This window comes from Pseudophryne corroboree, unplaced genomic scaffold (genome assembly GCF_028390025.1).
Source record: "Pseudophryne corroboree isolate aPseCor3 unplaced genomic scaffold, aPseCor3.hap2 scaffold_519, whole genome shotgun sequence".
NCBI lineage: Eukaryota > Metazoa > Chordata > Amphibia > Anura > Myobatrachidae > Pseudophryne > Pseudophryne corroboree.
Genome location: NW_026970122.1, coordinates 80088 through 103826, shown reverse-complemented (window position 1 = coordinate 103826; position 23739 = coordinate 80088). Strand labels below are relative to the sequence as shown.

At 40.1% G+C, this 23739-nt stretch overlaps 12 non-coding genes across 12 annotated transcripts; all 12 read right to left on the bottom strand.

Moving 5' to 3' along the window:
* Positions 1–17155: 17155 nt before the first annotated feature.
* On the bottom strand, positions 17156–17318 carry LOC135031611 (U1 spliceosomal RNA). The gene has a single exon (XR_010227279.1). It is a non-coding gene; the product is annotated as a U1 spliceosomal RNA (small nuclear RNA).
* Positions 17319–17470: 152 nt separating this feature from the next.
* Positions 17471–17634, bottom strand: LOC135031615 (U1 spliceosomal RNA). Its single transcript, XR_010227284.1, has one exon. It is a non-coding gene; the product is annotated as a U1 spliceosomal RNA (small nuclear RNA).
* Positions 17635–18305: 671 nt separating this feature from the next.
* On the bottom strand, positions 18306–18468 carry LOC135031644 (U1 spliceosomal RNA). The gene has a single exon (XR_010227312.1). It is a non-coding gene; the product is annotated as a U1 spliceosomal RNA (small nuclear RNA).
* A 152-nt stretch (positions 18469–18620) lies between these two features.
* Positions 18621–18784, bottom strand: LOC135031640 (U1 spliceosomal RNA). The gene has a single exon (XR_010227308.1). It is a non-coding gene; the product is annotated as a U1 spliceosomal RNA (small nuclear RNA).
* A 671-nt stretch (positions 18785–19455) lies between these two features.
* On the bottom strand, positions 19456–19618 carry LOC135031646 (U1 spliceosomal RNA). Its single transcript, XR_010227314.1, has one exon. It is a non-coding gene; the product is annotated as a U1 spliceosomal RNA (small nuclear RNA).
* Positions 19619–19770: 152 nt separating this feature from the next.
* LOC135031624 (U1 spliceosomal RNA) lies at positions 19771–19934 on the bottom strand. The gene has a single exon (XR_010227292.1). It is a non-coding gene; the product is annotated as a U1 spliceosomal RNA (small nuclear RNA).
* A 671-nt stretch (positions 19935–20605) lies between these two features.
* LOC135031643 (U1 spliceosomal RNA) lies at positions 20606–20768 on the bottom strand. The gene has a single exon (XR_010227311.1). It is a non-coding gene; the product is annotated as a U1 spliceosomal RNA (small nuclear RNA).
* A 152-nt stretch (positions 20769–20920) lies between these two features.
* On the bottom strand, positions 20921–21084 carry LOC135031636 (U1 spliceosomal RNA). The gene has a single exon (XR_010227304.1). It is a non-coding gene; the product is annotated as a U1 spliceosomal RNA (small nuclear RNA).
* A 671-nt stretch (positions 21085–21755) lies between these two features.
* LOC135031658 (U1 spliceosomal RNA) lies at positions 21756–21918 on the bottom strand. Its single transcript, XR_010227324.1, has one exon. It is a non-coding gene; the product is annotated as a U1 spliceosomal RNA (small nuclear RNA).
* A 152-nt stretch (positions 21919–22070) lies between these two features.
* LOC135031623 (U1 spliceosomal RNA) lies at positions 22071–22234 on the bottom strand. The gene has a single exon (XR_010227291.1). It is a non-coding gene; the product is annotated as a U1 spliceosomal RNA (small nuclear RNA).
* A 671-nt stretch (positions 22235–22905) lies between these two features.
* Positions 22906–23068, bottom strand: LOC135031654 (U1 spliceosomal RNA). Its single transcript, XR_010227322.1, has one exon. It is a non-coding gene; the product is annotated as a U1 spliceosomal RNA (small nuclear RNA).
* A 152-nt stretch (positions 23069–23220) lies between these two features.
* LOC135031614 (U1 spliceosomal RNA) lies at positions 23221–23384 on the bottom strand. The gene has a single exon (XR_010227283.1). It is a non-coding gene; the product is annotated as a U1 spliceosomal RNA (small nuclear RNA).
* Positions 23385–23739: the final 355 nt, after the last annotated feature.

Sequence of the window (23739 nt, the reverse complement as noted above, 5' to 3'; positions counted from 1 at the left end):
GCACAGTTCTCACCACCTAGAGGGGCGATGGTTCGGGATCCAGGACGGGATCCTAGGGACCACGGATGCAACCCTCTGAGGCTGGAGAGCAGTCACACAGGGGGAAAACATCCAAGGAAGATGGTCAAGTTTTCCTTGGATGTTTTCATCTCCACATAAATGTTCTGGAGTTAAGGGCCATTTAATAACTGCAGACACAGTACGCACTGGGACGGGTGCCCAGCATCCTCTACGGACTAAGAGAAAAGGATTTACCGGTAGGTATTAAAATCCTATTTTCTCTAACGTCCTAGAGGATGCTGGGGACTCCGTAAGGACCATGGGGATAGACGGGCTCCGCAGGAGACATGGGCACTTTAAGAAAGACTTTAGTTCTGGGTGTGCACTGGCTCCTCCCTCTATGCCCCTCCTCCAGACCTCAGTTTGATACTGTACCCAGTGGAGACTGGGTGCTTTTCAGGAGCTCTCCTGAGCTTTCTGACAGAAAGTATTTTGTTAGGTTTTTAATTTTCAGGGAGCACTGCTGGCAACAGACTCCCTCATCGAGGGACTGAGGGGAGAGAAGCAGCCCTACTCTCTGAGTTGCAAGGTCCTGCTTCTTAGGCTACTGGACACCATTAGCTCCAGTGGGATTGGTACGCAGGATCTCACCCTCGCCGTCCGTCCCAGAGCCGCGCCGCCGTCCCCCTCGCAGAGCCGGAAGATAGAAGCCGGGTGAGTATGAGAAGAAAAGAAGACTTCAGAGGCGGCAGAAGACTTCATGATCTTCACTGAGGTAACGCACAGCACTGCAGCTGTGCGCCTTTGCTCCCATACACCTCACATACTCCGGTCACTGTAAGGGTGCAGGGCGCAGGGGGGGGCGCCCTGGGCAGCAATATAAACCTCTTTCGCAAAAATATAACATATATACAGCTGGGCACTTTATATATGTATAAGCCCCCACCAATTTTACAGTTTAAGCGGGACAGAAGCCCGCCTCCGAGGGGGCGGGGCTTCTCCCTCAGCACTCACCAGCGCCATTTTTTCTCCACAGCACCGCTGAGAGGAAGCTCCCCGGACTCTACCCTGCTTATACCACGTTAGACAAGAGGGTTGAAAAGAGGGGGGGGGGGGGCACATAATTCGCAAATTACATACAGCAGCACTACTGGGCAAACATTAAGTTACTGTTTTATTCCTGGGTTATATAGCGCTGGGGGGTGTGCTGGCATACTCTCTCTCTCTGTCTCTCCAAAGGGCCTTGTGGGGAAACTGTCTTCAGAAAAAGCATTCCCTGTGTGTGAAGTGTGTCGGTACACGTGTGTCGACATGTCTGAGGAAGAAGGCTATATTAGAGAGGAGCGGGAGCAAATGAATGTGGTGTCTCCGCCGACAGCTGATTGGATGGATATGTGGAATGTTTTAAATGCTAGTGTAAACTCATTGCACAAAACATTAGACAAGGCAGAAGCTTTGGGACAGGGGGTTTGAAATTTTGACTTGTCTACTTAAAGATCACCAAAATCTGATAACAAGGTCAATTAGGTCCCTGGGTGGGATTGAACCACCAACCTTTTGGTTAATAGCCGTACATACTAACTGATTGCGCCACAGAGACACTTTGCAAAAGTACATACTGACAAAGGCTAATAAGCATTCATCTAAAACGTTTCCTAGAAAAACTTAAAAAAGTCAATAATCTGGAGCGTTTTTGTAAGATGTTTCTTCTATCAACCAACGAAGAAACACATTGGTACTTTCCCATGATGAATGAGTGATTCAGGATCTCTTGCACTTACATGTGCAGCAGAGTACAGCAATGGAAGCATGCTGGGCCCATAACCCAGAGGTAGGCAGATTGAAACTATCCTCTGCTATATGCATTTTTTTTTTGTTAATTAAAGTAATCCAAAACTGGGATTGATATTTTGGCTCTTTTATTTTTACTTAAAGTACAATAACTTTTACCATTTTAATTTGTTTTAATAGTATATTGACAGTATTGTTTTCTTTCAAAAATCCACTTCATTTTCTTTACCCTATTATTAAAATGGTAATTGACAAAAACAAACTACATTGTCACCAGAAGAGCAATACAAAATGTACAAGTGATATATTAAAATCATCTTTCCAGCTTGAATTTCAATGATGCATTGGGTCAACAAATTTGTGAGAAACATCTTCACCCTTAAATAAAGATTTTCTTAATTCCTTACCTGTGTGCTAATTAGATATCACCTTGTTTTCACATTAAACAGACTTCCACATGAGAAAGCAGCAAGGAAGCAGTGGCGTTAATGTTTCCTGGTATCAACTTGTATTATTTCAGTAGACATTGAAATGAGGATGCATCTTGCTGCCTTTCCAATGAAGCAAGTTTAATTTAGTAATAGGTGAAAAACCATCCTTACAAAGGTGTTAATCAGAGACTTGGCTTTGTGGACACTTTTCAGAGAACAAATTTGTTAGCATAAAAATAAAGCCAGAAAATGAAGAGCTGTTTAATCACTGGATTGGATTTTTCTGCCAGCATATTTTTTTTCTCTGCAACCCACTGCTAAATTGTGCTTCCTAGCTGTTTTTTTATAAAATCACTGAATAAAATCTAACTCTGATTACATCAGAGAAGGCCAGGTACCCTACACCATAACAGGGGGTTTGAAATTTTGACTTGTCTACTTAAATATCACCAAAATCTGATCACAAGTTTAATTACGTCCCTAGGTGGGATTGAACCACCAACCTTTCGGTTAATAGCCAAACACACTAACCGATTGCGCCACAGAGACACTTTGCAAAAAGTGCATACTGACAAAGGCTAATAAGCATACATCTAGAACGTTTCCTAGAAAAACATTAAAAAATCAATAATCTGGAGAGTTTTTGTAAGATGTTTCTTCTATCAACCAACGAAGAAACACATTGGTACTTTCCCATGATGAGTGAGTGCTTCAGGATCTCTTGCACTTACATGTGCAGCAGAGTACAGCAATGGAAGCATGCTGGGCCCATAACCCAGAGGTAGGCAGATTGAAACTATCCTCTGCTATATGCATTTTTTTTGTTAATTAAAGTAATCCAAAACTGGGATTGATATTTTGGCTCTTTTATTTTTACTTAAAGTACAATAACTTTTACCATTTTAATTTGTTTTAATAGTATATTGACAGTATTGTTTTCTTTCAAAAATCCACTTAATTTTCTTTACCCTATTATTAAAATGGTAATTGACAAAAACAAACTACATTGTCACCAGAAGAGCAATACAAAATGTACAAGTGATATATTAAAATCATCTTTCCAGCTTGAATTTCAATGATGCATCGGGGAAACGATTTTGTGAGAAACATCTTCACCCTTAAATAAAGATTTCTTAATTCCTTACCTGTGTGATAATTAGATATCACCTTGTTTTCGCATTAAACAGACTTCCACATGAGAAAGCAGCAAGGATGCAGTGGCGTTAATGTTTCCTGGTGTCAACTTGTATTATTTCAGTAGACATTGAAATGAGGATGCATCTTGCTGCCTTTCCAATGAAGCAAGTTTAATTTAGTAATAGGTGAAAAACCATCCTTACAAAGGTGTTAATCAGAGACTTGGCTTTGTGGACACTTTTCAGAGAACAAATTTGTTAGCATAAAAATAAAGCCAGAAAATGAAGAGCTGTTTAATCACTCAATTGGATTTTTCTGCCAGCATATTTTTTTTCTCTGCAAACCACTGCTAAATTGTGCTTCCTAGCTGTTTTTAAAAAATCAATGAATCAAATCTAACTCTGATTACATCAGAGAAGGCCAGGTACCCTACACCATAAGAGGGGGTTTGAAATTTTGACTTGTCAATTTAAAGATCACCAAAATCTGATAACAAGATCAATTACATCCCTGGGTGGGATTTAACCACCAACCTTTTAGTTAATAGCCGTGCACACTAACTGATTGTGCCACAGAGACACTTTGCGAAAATGCATACTGACAAAGGCTAATAAGCATTCATCTAAAACGTTTCCTAGAAAAACTTTAAAAAGTCAATAATCTGGAGAGTTTTTGTAAGATGTTTCTTCCATCAACCAACGAAGAAACACATTGGTACTTTCCCATGATGAGTGAGTGCTTCAGGATCTCTTGCACTTACATGTGCAGCAGAGTACAGCAATGGAAGCATGCTGGGCTCATAACCCAGAGGTAGGCAGATTGAAACTATCCTCTGCTGTATGCTTTTTTTTTTAATTAAAGTAATCCAAAACTGGGATTGATATTTTGGCTCTTTTATTTTTACTTAAAGTACAATAACTTTTACCATTTTAATTTGTTTTAATAGTATATTGACAGTATTGTTTTCTTTCAAAAATACACTTAATTTTCTTTACCCTATTATTAAAATGGTAATTGACAAAAACAAACTACATTGTCACCAGAAGAGCAATACAAAATGTACAAGTGATATATTAAAATCATCTTTCCAGCTTGAATTTCAATGATGCATTGGGGCAACGATTTTGTGAGAAACATCTTCACCCTTAAATAAAGATTTTCTTAATTCCTTACCTGTGTGCTAATTAGATATCACCTTGTTTTCGCATTAAACAGACTTCCACATGAGAAAGCAGCAAGGATGCAGTGGCGTTAATGTTTCCTGGTGTCAACTTGTATTATTTCAGTAGACATTGAAATGAGGATGCATCTTGCTGCCTTTCCAATGAAGCAAGTTTAATTTAGTAATAGGTGAAAAACCATCCCTACAAAGGTGTTAATCAGAGACTTGGCTTTGTGGACACTTTTCAGAGAACAAATTTGTTAGCATAAAAATAAAGCCAGAAAATGAAGAGCTGTTTAATCACTCAATTGGATTTGTTTTGCCAGCATATTTTTTTTCTCTGCAACCCACTGCTAAATTGTGCTTCCTAGCTGTTTTTTATAAAATCACTGAATCAAATCTAACTCTGATTACATCAAAGAAGGCCAGGTACCCTACACAATAAGAGGGGGTTTGAAATTTTGACTTGTCTACTTAAATATCACCAAAATCTGATCACAAGGTCAATTACGTTCCTGGGTGGGATTGAACCACCAACCTTTTGGTTATTAGCCTTACACACTAACCAATTGCACCACAGAGACACATTGCAAGAAGTACATACTGACAAAGGCTAATAAGCATTCATCAAGAACGTTTCCTAGAAAAACTTTAAAAAGTCAATAATCTGGAGAGTTTTTGTAAGATGTTTCTTCCATCAACCAATGAAGAAACACATTGGTACTTTCCCATGATGAGTGAGTGCTTCAGGATCTCTTGCACTTACATGTGCAGCAGAGTACAGCAATGGAAGCATGCTGGGCCCATAACCCAGAGGTAGGCAGATTGAAACTATCCTCTGCTATATGCATTTTTTTTGTTAATTAAAGTAATCCAAAACTGGGATTGATATTTTGGCTCTTTTATTTTTACTTAAAGTACAATAACTTTTACCATTTTAATTTGTTTTAATAGTATATTGACAGTATTGTTTTCTTTCAAAAATCCACTTAATTTTCTTTACCCTATTATTAAAATGGTAATTGACAAAAACAAACTACATTGTCACCAGAAGAGCAATACAAAATGTACAAGTGATATATTAAAATCATCTTTCCAGCTTGAATTTCAATGATGCATTGGGGAAACGATTTTGTGAGAAACATCTTCACCCTTAAATAAAGATTTCTTAATTCCTTACCTGTGTGATAATTAGATATCACCTTGTTTTCGCATTAAACAGACTTCCACATGAGAAAGCAGCAAGGATGCAGTGGCGTTAATGTTTCCTGGTGTCAACTTGTATTATTTCAGTAGACATTGAAATGAGGATGCATCTTGCTGCCTTTCCAATGAAGCAAGTTTAATTTAGTAATAGGTGAAAAACCATCCTTACAAAGGTGTTAATCAGAGACTTGGCTTTGTGGACACTTTTCAGAGAACAAATTTGTTAGCATAAAAATAAAGCCAGAAAATGAAGAGCTGTTTAATCACTCAATTGGATTTTTCTGCCAGCATATTTTTTTTCTCTGCAAACCACTGCTAAATTGTGCTTCCTAGCTGTTTTTATAAAATCAATGAATCAAATCTAACTCTGATTACATCAGAGAAGGCCAGGTACCCTACACCATAAGAGGGGGTTTGAAATTTTGACTTGTCAATTTAAAGATCACCAAAATCTGATAACAAGATCAATTACATCCCTGGGTGGGATTTAACCACCAACCTTTTAGTTAATGGCCGTGCACACTAACTGATTGTGCCACAGAGACACTTTGCGAAAGTGCATACTGACAAAGGCTAATAAGCATTCATCTAAAACGTTTCCTAGAAAAACTTTAAAAAGTCAATAATCTGGAGAGTTTTTGTAAGATGTTTCTTCCATCAACCAACGAAGAAACACATTGGTACTTTCCCATGATGAGTGAGTGCTTCAGGATCTCTTGCACTTACATGTGCAGCAGAGTACAGCAATGGAAGCATGCTGGGCTCATAACCCAGAGGTAGGCAGATTGAAACTATCCTCTGCTGTATGCTTTTTTTTTTTATTAAAGTAATCCAAAACTGGGATTGATATTTTGGCTCTTTTATTTTTACTTAAAGTACAATAACTTTTACCATTTTAATTTGTTTTAATAGTATATTGACAGTATTGTTTTCTTTCAAAAATACACTTAATTTTCTTTACCCTATTATTAAAATGGTAATTGACAAAAACAAACTACATTGTCACCAGAAGAGCAATACAAAATGTACAAGTGATATATTAAAATCATCTTTCCAGCTTGAATTTCAATGATGCATTGGGGCAACGATTTTGTGAGAAACATCTTCACCCTTAAATAAAGATTTTCTTAATTCCTTACCTGTGTGCTAATTAGATATCACCTTGTTTTCGCATTAAACAGACTTCCACATGAGAAAGCAGCAAGGATGCAGTGGCGTTAATGTTTCCTGGTGTCAACTTGTATTATTTCAGTAGACATTGAAATGAGGATGCATCTTGCTGCCTTTCCAATGAAGCAAGTTTAATTTAGTAATAGGTGAAAAACCATCCCTACAAAGGTGTTAATCAGAGACTTGGCTTTGTGGACACTTTTCAGAGAACAAATTTGTTAGCATAAAAATAAAGCCAGAAAATGAAGAGCTGTTTAATCACTCAATTGGATTTGTTTTGCCAGCATATTTTTTTTCTCTGCAACCCACTGCTAAATTGTGCTTCCTAGCTGTTTTTTATAAAATCACTGAATAAAATCTAACTCTGATTACATCAAAGAAGGCCAGGTACCCTACACAATAAGAGGGGGTTTGAAATTTTGACTTGTCTACTTAAATATCACCAAAATCTGATCACAAGGTCAATTACGTTCCTGGGTGGGATTGAACCACCAACCTTTTGGTTATTAGCCTTACACACTAACCAATTGCACCACAGAGACACATTGCAAGAAGTACATACTGACAAAGGCTAATAAGCATTCATCAAGAACGTTTCCTAGAAAAACTTTAAAAAGTCAATAATCTGGAGAGTTTTTGTAAGATGTTTCTTCCATCAACCAATGAAGAAACACATTGGTACTTTCCCATGATGAGTGAGTGCTTCAGGATCTCTTGCACTTACATGTGCAGCAGAGTACTGCAATGGAAGCATGCTGGGCCCATAACCCAGAGATAGGCAGATTGAAACTATCCTCTGCTATATGCATTTTTTTTTGTTAATTAAAGTAATCCAAAACTGGGATTGATATTTTGTCTCTTTTATTTTTACTTAAAGTACAATAACTTTTACCATTTTAATTTGTTTTAATAGTATATTGACAGTATTGTTTTCTTTCAAAAATCCACTTCATTTTCTTTACCCTATTATTAAAATGGTAATTGACAAAAACAAACTACATTGTCACCAGAAGAGCAATACAAAATGTACAAGTGATATATTAAATTCATCTTTCCAGCATGAATTTCAATGATGCATTGGGTCAACAATTTTGTGAGAAACATCTTCACCCTTAAATAAAGATTTTCTTAATTCCTTACCTGTGTGCTAATTAGATATCACCTTGTTTTCACATTAAACAGACTTCCACATGAGAAAGCAGCAAGGATGCAGTGGCGTTAATGTTTCCTGGTGTCAACTTGTATTATTTCAGTAGACATTGAAATGAGGATGCATCTTGCTGCCTTTCCAATGAAGCAAGTTTAATTTAGTAATAGGTGAAAAACCATCCTTACAAAGGTGTTAATCAGAGACTTGGCTTTGTGGACACTTTTCAGAGAACAAATTTGTTAGCATAAAAATAAAGCCAGAAAATGAAGAGCTGTTTAATCACTCAATTGGATTTTTCTGCCAGCATATTTTTTTTCTCTGCAACCCACTGCTAAATTGTGCTTCCTAGCTGTTTTTTATAAAATCACTGAATCAAATCTAACTCTGATTACATCAGAGAAGGCCAGGTACCCTACACAATAAGAGGGGGTTTGAAATTTTGACTTGTCTACTTAAATATCACCAAAATCTGACCACAAGGTCAATTACGTCCCTGGGTGGGATTGAACCACCAACCTTTTGGTTAATAGCCGAACACACTAACCAATTGCGCCACAGAGACACTTTGTGAAAAGTTCATACTGACAAAGGCTAATAAGCATACATCTAGAACGTTTCCTAGAAAAACATTAAAAAATCAATAATCTGGAGAGTTTTTGTAAGATGTTTCTTCCATCAACCAACAAATAAACACATTGGTACTTTCCCATGATGAGTGAGTGCTTCAGGATCTCTTGCACTTACATGTGCAGCAGAGTACTGCAATGGAAGCATGCTGGACCCATAACCCAGAGGTAGGCAGATTGAAACTATTCTTTGCTATATGCATTTTTTTTTGTTAATTTAAGTAATCAAAACTGGGATTGATATTTTTGCTCTTTTATTTTTACTTAAAGTACAATAACTTTTACCATTTTAATTTGTTTTAATAGTATATTGACAGTATAGTTTTCTTTCAAAAATCCACTTAATTTTCTTTACCCTATTATTAAAATGGTAATTGACAAAAAAAACTACATTGTCACCAGAAGAGCAATACAAAATGTACAAGTGATATATTAAAATCATCTTTCCAGCTTGAATTTCAATGATGCATTGGGGCAACAATTTTGTGAGAAACATCTTCACCCTTAAATAAAGATTTTCGTAATTCCTTACCTGTGTGCTAATTAGATATCACCTTGTTTTCACATTAAACAGACTTCCACATGAGAAAGCAGCAAGGATGCAGTGGCGTTAATGTTTCCTGGTTTCAACCTGTATTATTTCAGTAGACATTGAAATGAGGATGCATCTTGCTGCCTTTCCAATGAAGCAAGTTTAATTTAGTAATAGGTGAAAAACCATCCCTACAAAGGTGTTAATCAGAGACTTGGCTTTGTGGACATTTTTCAGAGAACAAATTTGTTAGCATAAAAATAAAGCCAGAAAATGAAGAGCTGTTTAATCACGCAATTTGATTTTTTTGCCAGCATATTTCTTTTTCTCTGCAACCCACTGCTAAATTGTGCTTCCTAGATGTTTTTATAAAATCACTGAATCAAATCTAACTCTGATTACATCTGAGAAGGCCAGGTACCCTACACAATAACAGGGGGTATGAAATTTGACTTGTCTACTTAAAGATCACCAAAATCTGATAACAAGGTCAATTACGTCCCTGGGTGGGATTGAACCACCAACCTTTTGGTTAATAGCCGTACACACTAACTGATTGCGCCACAGATACACTTTGCAAAAGTACATACTGACAAATGCTAATAAGCATTCATCTAAAACGTTTCCTAGAAAAACTTAAAAAAGTCAATAATCTGGAGAGTTTTTGTAAGATGTTTCTTCTATCAACCAACGAAGAAACACATTGGTACTTTCCCATGATGAGTGAGTGCTTCAGGATCTCTTGCACTTACATGTGCAGCAGAGTACAGCAATGGAAGCATGCTGGGCCCATAACCCAGAGGTAGGCAGATTGAAACTATCCTCTGCTATATGCATTTTTTTTTGTTAATTAAAGTAATCCAAAACTGGGATTGATATTTTGGCTCTTTTATTTTTACTTAAAGTACAATAACTTTTACCATTTTAATTTGTTTTAATAGTATATTGACAGTATTGTTTTCTTTCAAAAATCCACTTCATTTTCTTTACCCTATTATTAAAATGGTAATTGACAAAAACAAACTACATTGTCACCAGAAGAGCAATACAAAATGTACAAGTGATATATTAAATTCATCTTTCCAGCATGAATTTCAATGATGCATTGGGTCAACAATTTTGTGAGAAACATCTTCACCCTTAAATAAAGATTTTCTTAATTCCTTACCCGTGTGCTAATTAGATATCACCTTGTTTTCACATTAAACAGACTTCCACATGAGAAAGCAGCAAGGATGCAGTGGCGTTAATGTTTCCTGGTGTCAACCTGTATTATTTCAGTAGACATTGAAATGAGGATGCATCTTGCTGCCTTTCCAATGAAGCAAGTTTAATTTAGTAATAGGTGAAAAACCATCCATACAAAGGTGTTAATCAGAGACTTGGCTTTGTGGACACTTTTCAGAGAACAAATTTGTTAGCATAAAAATAAAGCCAGAAAATGAAGAGCTGTTTAATCACGCAATTTGATTTTTTTGCCAGCATATTTCTTTTTCTCTGCAACCCACTGCTAAATTGTGCTTCCTAGCTGTTTTTATAAAATCAATGAATCAAATCTAACTCTGATTACATCAGAGAAGGCCAGGTACCCTACACCATAAGAGGGGGTTTGAAATTTTGACTTGTCTACTGAAAGATCACCAAAATCTGATCACAAGGTCAATTACATTCCTGGGTGGGATTGAACCACCAACCTTTTGTTAATAGCCTTACACACTAACCAATTGCGCCACAGAGACACTTTGCAAAAGTACATACTGACAAAGTCTAATAAGCATTCATCTAGAACGTTTCCTAGAAAAACTTTAAAAAGTCAATAATCTGGAGAGTTTTTGTAAGATGTTTCTTCCATCAACCAACGAAGAAACACATTGGTACTTTCCCATGATGAGTGAGTGCTTCAGGATCTTTTGCACTTACATGTGCAGCAGAGTACTGCAATGGAAGCATGCTGGGCTCATAACCCAGAGGTAGGCAGATTGAAATTATCCTTTGCTATATGCATTTTTTTTTGTTAATTAAAGTAATCCAAAACTGGGATTGATATTTTTGCTCTTTTATTTTTACTTAAAGTACAATAACTTTTACCATTTTAATTTGTTTTAATAGTATATTGACAGTATTGTTTTCTTTCAAAAATCCACTTAATTTTCTTTACCCTATTATTAAAATGGTAATTGACAAAAACAAACTACATTGTCACCAGAAGATTGCAATACAAAATGTACAAGTGATATATTAAAATCATCTTTCCAGCTTGAATTTCAATGATGCATTGGGGCAACGATTTTGTGAGAAACATCTTCACCCTTAAATAAAGATTTTCTTAATTCCTTACCTGTGTGCTAATTAGATATCACCTTGTTTTCACATTAAACAGACTTCCACATGAGAAAGCAGCAAGGATGCAGTGGCGTTAATGTTTCCTGGTGTCAACCTGTATTATTTCAGTAGACATTGAAATGAGGATGCATCTTGCTGCCTTTCCAATGAAGCAAGTTTAATTTAGTAATAGGTGAAAAACCATCCTTACAAAGGTGTTAATCAGAGACTTGGCTTTGTGGACACTTTTCAGAGAACAAATTTGTTAGCATAAAAATAAAGCCAGAAAATGAAGATCTGTTTAATCACTCAATTGGATTTTTCTGCCAGCATATTTTTTTTCTCTGCAAACCACTGCTAAATTGTGCTTCCTAGCTGTTTTTATAAAATCAATGAATCAAATCTAACTCTGATTACATCAGAGAAGGCCAGGTACCCTACACAATAAGATGGGGTTTGAAATTTTGACTTGTCTACTTAAATATCACCAAAATCTGATCACAAGGTCAATTACGTCCCTGGGTGGGATTGAACCACCAACCTTTTGGTTAATAGCCTTACACACTAACCAATTGCGCCACAGAGACACTTTGCAAAAGTACATACTGACAAAGGCTAATAAGCATTCATCTAGAACGTTTCCTAGAAAAACTTTAAAAAGTCAATAATCTGGAGAGTTTTTGTAAGATGTTTCTTCCATCAACCAATGAAGAAACACATTGGTACTTTCCCATGATGAGTGAGTGCTTCAGGATCTCTTGCACTTACATGTGCAGCAGAGTACTGCAATGGAAGCATGCTGGGCCCATAACCCAGAGGTAGGCAGATTGAAACTATCCTTTGCTATATGCATTTTTTTTGTTAATTAAAGTAATCCAAAACTGGGATTGATATTTTGGCTCTTTTATTTTTACTTAAAGTACAATAACTTTTACCATTTTAATTTGTTTTGATAGTATATTGACAGTATTGTTTTCTTTCAAAAATCCACTTAATTTTCTTTACCCTATTATTAAAATGGTAATTGACAAAAACAAACTACATTGTCACCAGAAGAGCAATACAAAATGTACAAGTGATATATTAAAATCATCTTTCCAGCTTGAATTTCAATGATGCATTGGGGCAACGATTTTGTGAGAAACATCTTCACCCTTAAATAAAGATTTTCTTAATTCCTTACCTGTGTGCTAATTAGATATCACCTTGTTTTCACATTAAACAGACTTCCACATGAGAAAGCAGCAAGGATGCAGTGGCGTTAATGTTTCCTGGTGTCAACCTGTATTATTTCAGTAGACATTGAAATGAGGATGCATCTTGCTGCCTTTCCAATGAAGCAAGTTTAATTTAGTAATAGGTGAAAAACCATCCCTACAAAGGTGTTAATCAGAGACTTGGCTTTGTGGACACTTTTCAGAGAACAAATTTGTTAGCATAAAAATAAACCAGAAAATGAAGAGCTGTTTAATCACTCAATTGGATTTTTTTGCCAGCATATTTTTTTTCTCTGCAACCCACTGCTAAATTGTGCTTCCTAGCTGTTTTTTATAAAACCACTGAATCAAATCTAACTCTGATAACATCAGAGAAGGCCAGGTACCCTACACAATAAGATGGGGTTTGAAATTTTGACTTGTCTACTTAAATATCACCAAAATCTGATCACAAGGTCAATTACGTCCCTGGGTGGGATTGAACCACCAACCTTTTGGTTAATAGCCTTACACACTAACCAATTGCGCCACAGAGACACTTTGCAAAAGTCCATACTGACAAAGGCTAATAAGCATTCATCTAGAACGTTTCCTAGAAAAACTTTAAAAAGTCAATAATCTGGAGAGTTTTTGTAAGATGTTTCTTCCATCAACCAATGAAGAAACACATTGGTACTTTCCCATGATGAGTGAGTGCTTCAGGATCTCTTGCACTTACATGTGCAGCAGAGTACTGCAATGGAAGCATGCTGGGCCCATAACCCAGAGGTAGGCAGATTGAAACTATCCTTTGCTATATGCATTTTTTTTTGTTAATTAAAGTAATCCAAAACTGGGATTGATATTTTTGCTCTTTTATTTTTACTTAAAGTACAATAACTTTTACCATTTTAATTTGTTTTAATAGTATATTGACAGTATTGTTTTCTTTCAAAAATCCACTTAATTTTCTTTACCCTATTATTAAAATGGTAATTGACAAAAACAAACTACATTGTCACCAGAAGAGCAATACAAAATGTACAAGTGATATATTAAAATCATCTTTCCAGCTTGAATTTCAATGATGCATTGGGGCAACGATTTTGTGAGAAACATCTTCACCCTTAAATAAAGATTTTCTTAATTCCTTACCTGTGTGCTAATTAGATATCACATTGTTTTCACATTAAACAGACTTCCACATGAGAAAGCAGCAAGGATGCAGTGGCGTTAATGTTTCCTGGTGTCAACCTGTATTATTTCAGTAGACATTGAAATGAGGATGCATCTTGCTGCCTTTCCAATGAAGCAAGTTTAATTTAGTAATAGGTGAAAAACCATCCCTACAAAGGTGTTAATCAGAGACATGGCTTTGTGGACACTTTTCAGAGAACAAATTTGTTAGCATAAAAATAAAGCCAGAAAATGAAGAGCTGTTTAATCACTCAATTGGATTTTTCTGCCAGCATATTTTTTTTATCTGCAACCCACTGCTAAATTGTGCTTCCTAGCTGTTTTTTATAAAATCACTGAATCAAATCTAACTCTGATTACATCAGAGAAGGCCAGGTACCCTACACAATAAGAGGGGGTTTGAAATTTTGACTTGTCTACTTAAATATCACCAAAATCTGATCACAAGGTCAATTACATTCCTGGGTGAGATTGAACCACCAACCTTTTGATTAATAGCCTTACACACTAACTAATTGCGCCACAGAGACACTTTGCAAAAGTACATACTGACAAAGGCTAATAAGCATTCATCTAGAACGTTTCCTAGAAAAACTTTAAAAAGTCAATAATCTGGAGAGTTTTTGTAAGATGTTTCTTCCATCAACCAACGAAGAAACACATTGGTACTTTCCCATGATGAGTGAGTGCTTCAGGATCTCTTGCACTTACATGTGCAGCAGAGTACTGCAATGGAAGCATGCTGGGCCCATAACCCAGAGGTAGGCAGATTGAAACTATCCTTTGCTATATGCATTTTTTTTTGTTAATTAAAGTAATCCAAAACTGGGATTGATATTTTTGCTCTTTTATTTTTACTTAAAGTACAATAACTTTTACCATTTTAATTTGTTTTAATAGTATATTGACAGTATTGTTTTCTTTCAAAAATCCACTTAATTTTCTTTACCCTATTATTAAAATGGTAATTGACAAAAACAAACTACATTGTCACCAGAAGAGCAATACAAAATGTACAAGTGATATATTAAAATCATCTTTCCAGCTTGAATTTCAATGATGCATTGGGGCAACGATTTTGTGAGAAACATCTTCACCCTTAAATAAAGATTTTCTTAATTCCTTACCTGTGTGCTAATTAGATATCACCTTGTTTTCACATTAAACAGACTTCCACATGAGAAAGCAGCAAGGATGCAGTGGCGTTAATGTTTCCTGGTGTCAACTTGTATTATTTCAGTAGACATTGAAATGAGGATGCATCTTGCTTCCTTTCCAATGAAGCAAGTTTAATTTAGTAATACGTGAAAAACCATCCCTACAAAGGTGTTAATCAGAGACTTGGCTTTGTGGACACTTTTCAGAGAACAAATTTGTTAGCATAAAAATAAAGCCAGAAATGAAGAGCTGTTTAATCACTCAATTGGATTTTTTTGCCAGCATATTTCTTTTTCTCTGCAACCCACTGCTAAATTGTGCTTCCTAGCTGTTTTTATAAAATCACTGAATCAAATCTAACTCTGATTACATCAGAGAAGGCTAGGTACCCTACACAATAAGAGGGGGTTTGAAATTTTGACTTGTCTACTTAAATATTACCAAAATCTGATCACAAGGTCAATTACGTCCCTGGGTAGGATTTAACCACCAACCTTTTGGTTAATAGCCGTACACACTAACCAATTGCGCCACAGAGACACTTTGCAAAAAGTACATACTGACAAAGGCTAATAAGCATTCATCTAGAACGTTTCCTAGAAAAACTTTAAAAAGTCAATAATCTGGAGAGTTTTTGTAAGATGTTTCTTCCATCAACCAACAAAGAAACACATTGGTACTTTCCCATGATGAGTGAGTGCTTCAGGATCTCTTGCACTTACATGTGCAGCAGAGTACTGCAATGGAAGCATGCTGGGCCCATAACCCAGAGGTAGGCAGATTGAAACTATCCTTTGCTATATGCATTTTTTTTGTTAATTAAAGTAATCCAAAACTGGGATGGATATTTTTGCTCTTTTATTTTTACTTAAAGTACAATAACTTTTACCATTTTAATTTGTTTTAATAGTATATTGACAGTATTGTTTTCTTTCAAAAATCCACTTAATTTTCTTTACCCTATTATTAAAATGGTAATTGACAAAAACAAACTACATTGTCACCAGAAGAGCAATACAAAATGTACAAGTGATATATTAAAATCATCTTTCCAGGTTGAATTTCAATGATGCATTGGGGCAACGATTTTGTGAGAAACATCTTCACCCTTAAATAAAGATTTTCTTAATTGCTTACCTGTGTGCTAATTAGATATCACCTTGTTTTCACATTAAACAGACTTCCACATGAGAAAGCAGCAAGGATGCAGTGCCGTTAATGTTTCCTGGTGTCAACCTGTATTATTTCAGTAGACATTGAAATGAGGATGCATCTTGCTGCCTTTCCAATGAAGCAAGTTTAATTTAGTAATAGGTGAAAAACCATCCTTACAAAGGTGTTAATCAGAGACTTGGCTTTGTGGACACTTTTCAGAGAACAAATTTGTTAGCATAAAAATAAAGCCAGAAAATGAAGAGCTGTTTATTCACTCAATTGGATTTTTCTGCCAGCATATTTTTTTTTCTCTGCAACCTACTGCTAAATTGTGCTTCCTAGCTGTTTTTATAAAATCACTGAATCAAATCTAACTCTGATTACATCAGGGAAGGCCAGGTACCCACACCATAACAGGGGGTTTGAAATTTTGACTTGTCTACTTTAAGATCACCAAAATCTGATCACAAGGTAAATTACGTCCCTGGGTGGGATTGAACCACCAACCTTTTAGATAATAACCGAACACGCTAACTGATTGCGCCACAGAGACACTTTGCAAACTTACATTCTGACAAACGCTAATAAGCATTCATCTAGAACGTTTCCTAGAAAAACTTTAAAAAGTCAATAATCTGGAGAGTTTTTGTAAGATGTTTCTTCCATCAATCAACGAAGAACATTCATGCTGATTTCTTGCAGCAGCTGGGCACTGTAACAGCTCCAGAGCTGCTCTGTAAGGCAACTAAAAGGGTGTGGGCCCTGCAGCACTACCTGTAGTTCGCATTGTGCGTTGGAAGGCACAAAGTAAGCAGACGGGAGAAGTCAGGATAGTGCGCAAGGGCATAGAAGGGAGCGGCTCAAGAAAAGAGAAGTGGAAACAGACAGCAAACTAGGCTGGAGAGAGACCTGAGACAAAGAGATCTGAATTATACGAGAGCCGACCAGGGGAAACACAAATTATGCAGTCGAGTTTCCCACATTTGGGGAAATAGCTGGAGCAGCACACACAGAGTGCAATGGGTGAGCCTTGCCCTGGGAGAAGCACCTTCATGATCATAGTATCTCACCTGGCAGGTAAGTAGGAGTTGGGCAAGAGCTGAGGAGGGTCGCTGCTCGGGCACCCCCCTGTCAAGTGAAGGAGATCCAACTGAGGCAGCACAAGAGAACTCTCGAAAGAAGAACAAGGCTAGAGGAAGATCTGAGACACAGAAATCTGGCTTTTACCAGAGCTGACCAGAGGAAAGCACAAACACAGTCCCCCACTACCACAAATAATGCAGTCGAGTTTCCCACATTTGGGGAAATCACAGGGGTCAGCATACCCAGAATGCAATGAATGAACCTCACCCTGGGAGAACAATCTTCATGACCATGGTATCTCCTATGCAAAATAAGTATGATTTGGGATAGGGCTGGGGAGGGCCGCTGCTCAGGCACATCTCTGTCAAGTAAAGGAGATTCAACTGAGGCAGCACAAGGGAACTCTCATCTGGGGACAACAACTGCAGGGAGAACACATATTTTCAGATGAACATGGGAGGGCAGAAGGCTGCCTAATACTGAAGCACCCCCAAACAACAAACCAAATGCAACAACTAGTGCAAGCATTCCTGGGGGAAGGCCTGCAGCAGATGGATTTGCATATGGTGATGTCATCCAAGCAGTGGGTCAAAGTTGGCTTCAACCCTCGTCTGCATATGAAAAGAAATAAGGGATGTGCAGGGCATGGCGGCCTTTTGCGGCGCTTGCATGACCCCTAATTCGCATTAAACACCTCCACCCTCCTTAGGTGTGGGGCTCATGTTGGCTATGCCCCAGCACCTGAAGCATTCAAGCTGATTTCTTGCAGCAGCTGGGCACTGTAACAGCTCCAGAGCTGCTCTGTAAGGCAAGTAAAAGGGTGTGGGCCCTGCAGCACTACCTGTAGTTCGCATTGTGCGTTGGAAGGCACAAAGTAAGCAGACGGGAGAAGTCAGGATAGTGCGCAAGGGCATAGAAGGGAGCGGCTCAAGAAAAGAGAAGTGGAAACAGACAGCAAACTAGGCTGGAGAGAGACCTGAGACAAAGAGATCTGAATTATACGAGAGCCGACCAGAGGAAACACAAATTATGCAGTCAAGTGTCCCACATTTGGGGAAATCGCAGGAGCAGCACACCCAGAGTGCAATGGGTGAGCCTTGCCCTGGGAGAAGCACCTTCCTGATCATAGTATCTCACCTGGCAGGTAAGTAAGAGTTGGGCTAGAGCTGGGGAGGGTCGCTGCTCGGGCACCCCCCTGTCAAGTGAAGGAGATCCAACTGAGGCAGCACAAGGGAACTCTCGAAAGAAGAACAAGGCTAGAGGAAGATCTGAGACAAAGAAATCTGACTTTTACCAGAGCTGACCAGAGGAAAGCACAAACACAGTCCCCCTCTACCAATAATAATGCAGTCGAGTTTCCCACAGTTGGGGAAATCACAGGGGTCATCATACCCAGAATGCAATGAATGAACCTCACCCTGGGAGAACAATCTTCATGACCATGATATCTCCTATGCAAAATAAGTATGATTTGGGATAGGGCTGGGGAGGGCCGCTGCTCAGGCACATCTCTGTCAAGTAAAGGCGATTCAACTGAGGCAGCACAAGGGAACTCTCATCTGGGGACAACAACTGCAGGGAGAACACATATTTTCAGATGAACATGGGAGGGCAGAAGGCTGCCTAATACTGAAGCACCCCCAAACAACAAACCAAATGCAACAACTAGTGCAAGCATTCCTGGGGGAAGGCCTGCAGCAGATGGATTTGCATATGGTGATGTCATCCAAGCAGTGGGTCAAAGTTGGCTTCAACCCTCGTCTGCATATGAAAAGAAAAAAGGGATGTGCAGGGCATGGCGGCCTTTTGCGGCGCTTGCATGACCCCTAATTCGCATTAAACACCTCCACCCTCCTTAGGTGTGGGGCTCATGTTGGCTATGCCCCAGCACCTGAAGCATTCAAGCTGATTTCTTGCAGCAGCTGGGCACTGTAACAGCTCCAGAGCTGCTCTGTAAGGCAAGTAAAAGGGTGTGGGCCCTGCAGCACTACCTGTAGTTCGCATTGTGCGTTGGAAGGCACAAAGTAAGCAGACAGGAGAAGTCAGGATAGTGCGCAAGGGCACAGAAGGGAGCGGCTCAAGAAAAGAGAAGTGGAAACAGACAGCAAACTAGGCTGGAGAGAGACCTGAGACAAAGAGATCTGAATTATACGAGAGCCGACCAGAGGAAACACAAATTATGCAGTCAAGTGTCCCACATTTGGGGAAATCGCAGGAGCAGCACACCCAGAGTGCAATGGGTGAGCCTTGCCCTGGGAGAAGCACCTTCCTGATCATAGTATCTCACCTGGCAGGTAAGTAGGAGTTGGGCTAGAGCTGGGGAGGGTCGCTGCTCGGGCACCCCCCTGTCAAGTGAAGGAGATCCAACTGAGGCAGCACAAGGGAACTCTCGAAAGAAGAACAAGGCTAGAGGAAGATCTGAGACAAAGAAATCTGACTTTTACCAGAGTTGACCAGAAGAAAGCACAAACACAGTCCCCCACTACCACAAATAATGCAGTCGAGTTTCCCACATTTGGGGAAATCACAGGGGTCAGCATACCCAGAATGCAATGAATGAACCTCACCCTGGGAGAACAATCTTCATGACCATGGTATCTCCTATGCAAAATAAGTATGATTTGGGATAGGGCTGGGGAGGGCCGCTGCTCAGGCACATCTCTGTCAAGTAAAGGAGATTCAACTGAGGCAGCACAAGGGAACTCTCATCTGGGGACAACAACTGCAGGGAGAACACATATTTTCAGATGAACATGGGAGGGCAGAAGGCTGCCTAATACTGAAGCACCCCCAAACAACAAACCAAATGCAACAACTAGTGTAAGCATTCCTGGGGGAAGGCCTGCAGCAGATGGATTTGCATATGGTGATGTCATCCAAGCAATGGGTCAAAGTTGGCTTCAACCCTCGTCTGCATATGAAAAGAAAAAAGGGATGTGCAGGGCATGGCGTCCTTTTGTGGCGCTTGGATGACCCTTAATTCGCATTAAACATCTCCACCCTCCTTCGGTGTGGGGCTCATGTAGGCTATGCCCCAGCCCCTGAAGCATTCAAGATGATTTCTTGCAGCAGCTGGGCACTGTAACAGCTCCAGAGCTGTTCTTTAAAGCATGTAAAAGGGTGTGGGCCCTGCAGCACTACCTGTAGTTTGCATTGTGCGTTGGAAGGCACAAAGTAAGCAGACGGGAGAGGTCAGGATAGTGCGCAAGGGCATAGAAGGGAGCGGCTCAAGAAAAGAGAAGTGGAAACAGACAGCAAACTAGGCTGGAGAAAGACCTGAGACAAAGAGATCTGAATTATACGAGAGCCGACCAGAGGAAACACAAATTATGCAGTCAAGTTTCCCACATTTGGGGAAATCGCAGGAGCAGCACACCCAGAGTGCAATGGGTGAGCCTTGCCCTGGGAGAAGCACCTTCCTGATCATAGTATCTCACCTGGCAGGTAAGTAGGAGTTGGGCTAGAGCTGGGGAGGGTCGCTGCTCGGGCACCCCCCTGTCAAGTGAAGGAGATCCAACTGAGGCAGCACAAGGGAACTCTCGAAAGAAGAACAAGGCTAGAGGAAGATCTGAGACAAAGAAATCTGACTTTTACCAGAGCTGACCAGAGGAAAGCACAAACACAGTCCCCCTCTACCACAAATAATGCAGTCGAGTTTCCCACATTTGGGGAAATCACAGGGGTCATCATACCCAGAATGCAATGAATGAACCTCACCCTGGGAGAACAATCTTCATGACCATGATATCTCCTATGCAAAATAAGTATGATTTGGGATAGGGCTGGGGAGGGCCGCTGCTCAGGCACATCTCTGTCAAGTAAAGGCGATTCAACTGAGGCAGCACAAGGGAACTCTCATCTGGGGACAACAACTGCAGGGAGAACACATATTTTCAGATGAACATGGGAGGGCAGAAGGCTGCCTAATACTGAAGCACCCCCAAACAACAAACCAAATGCAACAACTAGTGCAAGCATTCCTGGGGGAAGGCCTGCAGCAGATGGATTTGCATATGGTGATGTCATCCAAGCAGTGGGTCAAAGTTGGCTTCAACCCTCGTCTGCATATGAAAAGAAAAAAGGGATGTGCAGGGCATGGCGGCCTTTTGCGGCGCTTGCATGACCCCTAATTCGCATTAAACACCTCCACCCTCCTTAGGTGTGGGGCTCATGTTGGCTATGCCCCAGCACCTGAAGCATTCAAGCTGATTTCTTGCAGCAGCTGGGCACTGTAACAGCTCCAGAGCTGCTCTGTAAGGCAACTAAAAGGGTGTGGGCCCTGCAGCACTACCTGTAGTTCGCATTGTGCGTTGGAAGGCACAAAGTAAGCAGACAGGAGAAGTCAGGATAGTGCGCAAGGGCATAGAAGGGAGCGGCTCAAGAAAAGAGAAGTGGAAACAGACAGCAAACTAGGCTGGAGAGAGACCTGAGACAAAGAGATCTGAATTATACGAGAGCCGACCAGAGGAAACACAAATTATGCAGTCAAGTGTCCCACATTTGGGGAAATCGCAGGAGCAGCACACCCAGAGTGCAATGGGTGAGCCTTGCCCTGGGAGAAGCACCTTCCTGATCATAGTATCTCACCTGGCAGATAAGTAGGAGTTGGGCTAGAGCTGGGGAGGGTCGCTGCTCGGGCACCCCCCTGTCAAGTGAAGGAGATCCAACTGAGGCAGCACAAGGGAACTCTCGAAAGAAGAACAAGGCTAGCGGAAGATCTGAGACAAAGAAATCTGACTTTTACCAGAGTTGACCAGAAGAAAGCACAAACACAGTCCCCCACTACCACAAATAATGCAGTCGAGTTTCCCACATTTGGGGAAATCACAGGGGTCAGCATACCCAGAATGCAATGAATGAACCTCACCCTGGGAGAACAATCTTCATGACCATGGTATCTCCTATGCAAAATAAGTATGATTTGGGATAGGGCTGGGGAGGGCCGCTGCTCAGGCACATCTCTGTCAAGTAAAGGAGATTCAACTGAGGCAGCACAAGGGAACTCTCATCTGGGGACAACAACTGCAGGGAGAACACATATTTTCAGATGAACATGGGAGGGCAGAAGGCTGCCTAATACTGAAGCACCCCCAAACAACAAACCAAATGCAACAACTAGTGTAAGCATTCCTGGGGGAAGGCCTGCAGCAGATGGATTTGCATATGGTGATGTCATCCAAGCAATGGGTCAAAGTTGGCTTCAACCCTCGTCTGCATATGAAAAGAAAAAAGGGATGTGCAGGGCATGGCGTCCTTTTGTGGCGCTTGGATGACCCTTAATTCGCATTAAACATCTCCACCCTCCTTCGGTGTGGGGCTCATGTTGGCTATGCCCCAGCCCCTGAAGCATTCAAGATGATTTCTTGCAGCAGCTGGGCACTGTAACAGCTCCAGAGCTGTTCTTTAAAGCATGTAAAAGGGTGTGGGCCCTGCAGCACTACCTGTAGTATGCATTGTGCGTTGGAAGGCACAAAGTAAGCAGACGGGAGAGGTCAGGATAGTGCGCAAGGGCATAGAAGGGAGCGGCTCAAGAAAAGAGAAGTGGAAACAGACAGCAAACTAGGCTGGAGAAAGACCTGAGACAAAGAGATCTGAATTATACGAGAGCCGACCAGAGGAAACACAAATTATGCAGTCAAGTTTCCCACATTTGGGGAAATCGCAGTAGCAGCACACCCAGAGTGCAATGGGTGAGCCTTGCCCTGGGAGAAGCACCTTCCTGATCATAGTATCTCACCTGGCAGGTAAGTAGGAGTTGGGCTAGAGCTGGGGAGGGTCGCTGCTCGGGCACCCCCCTGTCAAGTGAAGGAGATCCAACTGAGGCAGCACAAGGGAACTCTCGAAAGAAGAACAAGGCTAGAGGAAGATCTGAGACAAAGAAATCTGACTTTTACCAGAGCTGAGCAGAGGAAAGCACAAACACAGTCCCCCACTACCACAAATAATGCAGTCGAGTTTCCCACATTTGGGGAAATCACAGGGGTCAGCATACCCAGAATGCAATGAATGAACCTCACCCTGGGAGAACAATCTTCATGACCATGGTATCTCCTATGCAAAATAAGTATGATTTGGGATAGGGCTGGGGAGGGCCGCTGCTCAGGCACATCTCTGTCAAGTAAAGGAGATTCAACTGAGGCAGCACAAGGGAACTCTCATCTGGGGACAACAACTGCAGGGAGAACACATATTTTCAGATGAACATGGGAGGGCAGAAGGCTGCCTAATACCGAAGCACCCCCAAACAACAAACCAAATGCAACAACTAGTGCAAGCATTCCTGGGGGAAGGCCTGCAGCAGATTGATTTGCATATGGTAATGCCATCCAAGCAGTGGGTCAAAGTTGGCTTCAACCCTCGTCTGCATATGAAAAGAGAAAAGGGGCGTGCAGGGCATGGCGGCCTTTTGCGGCGCTTGGGTGA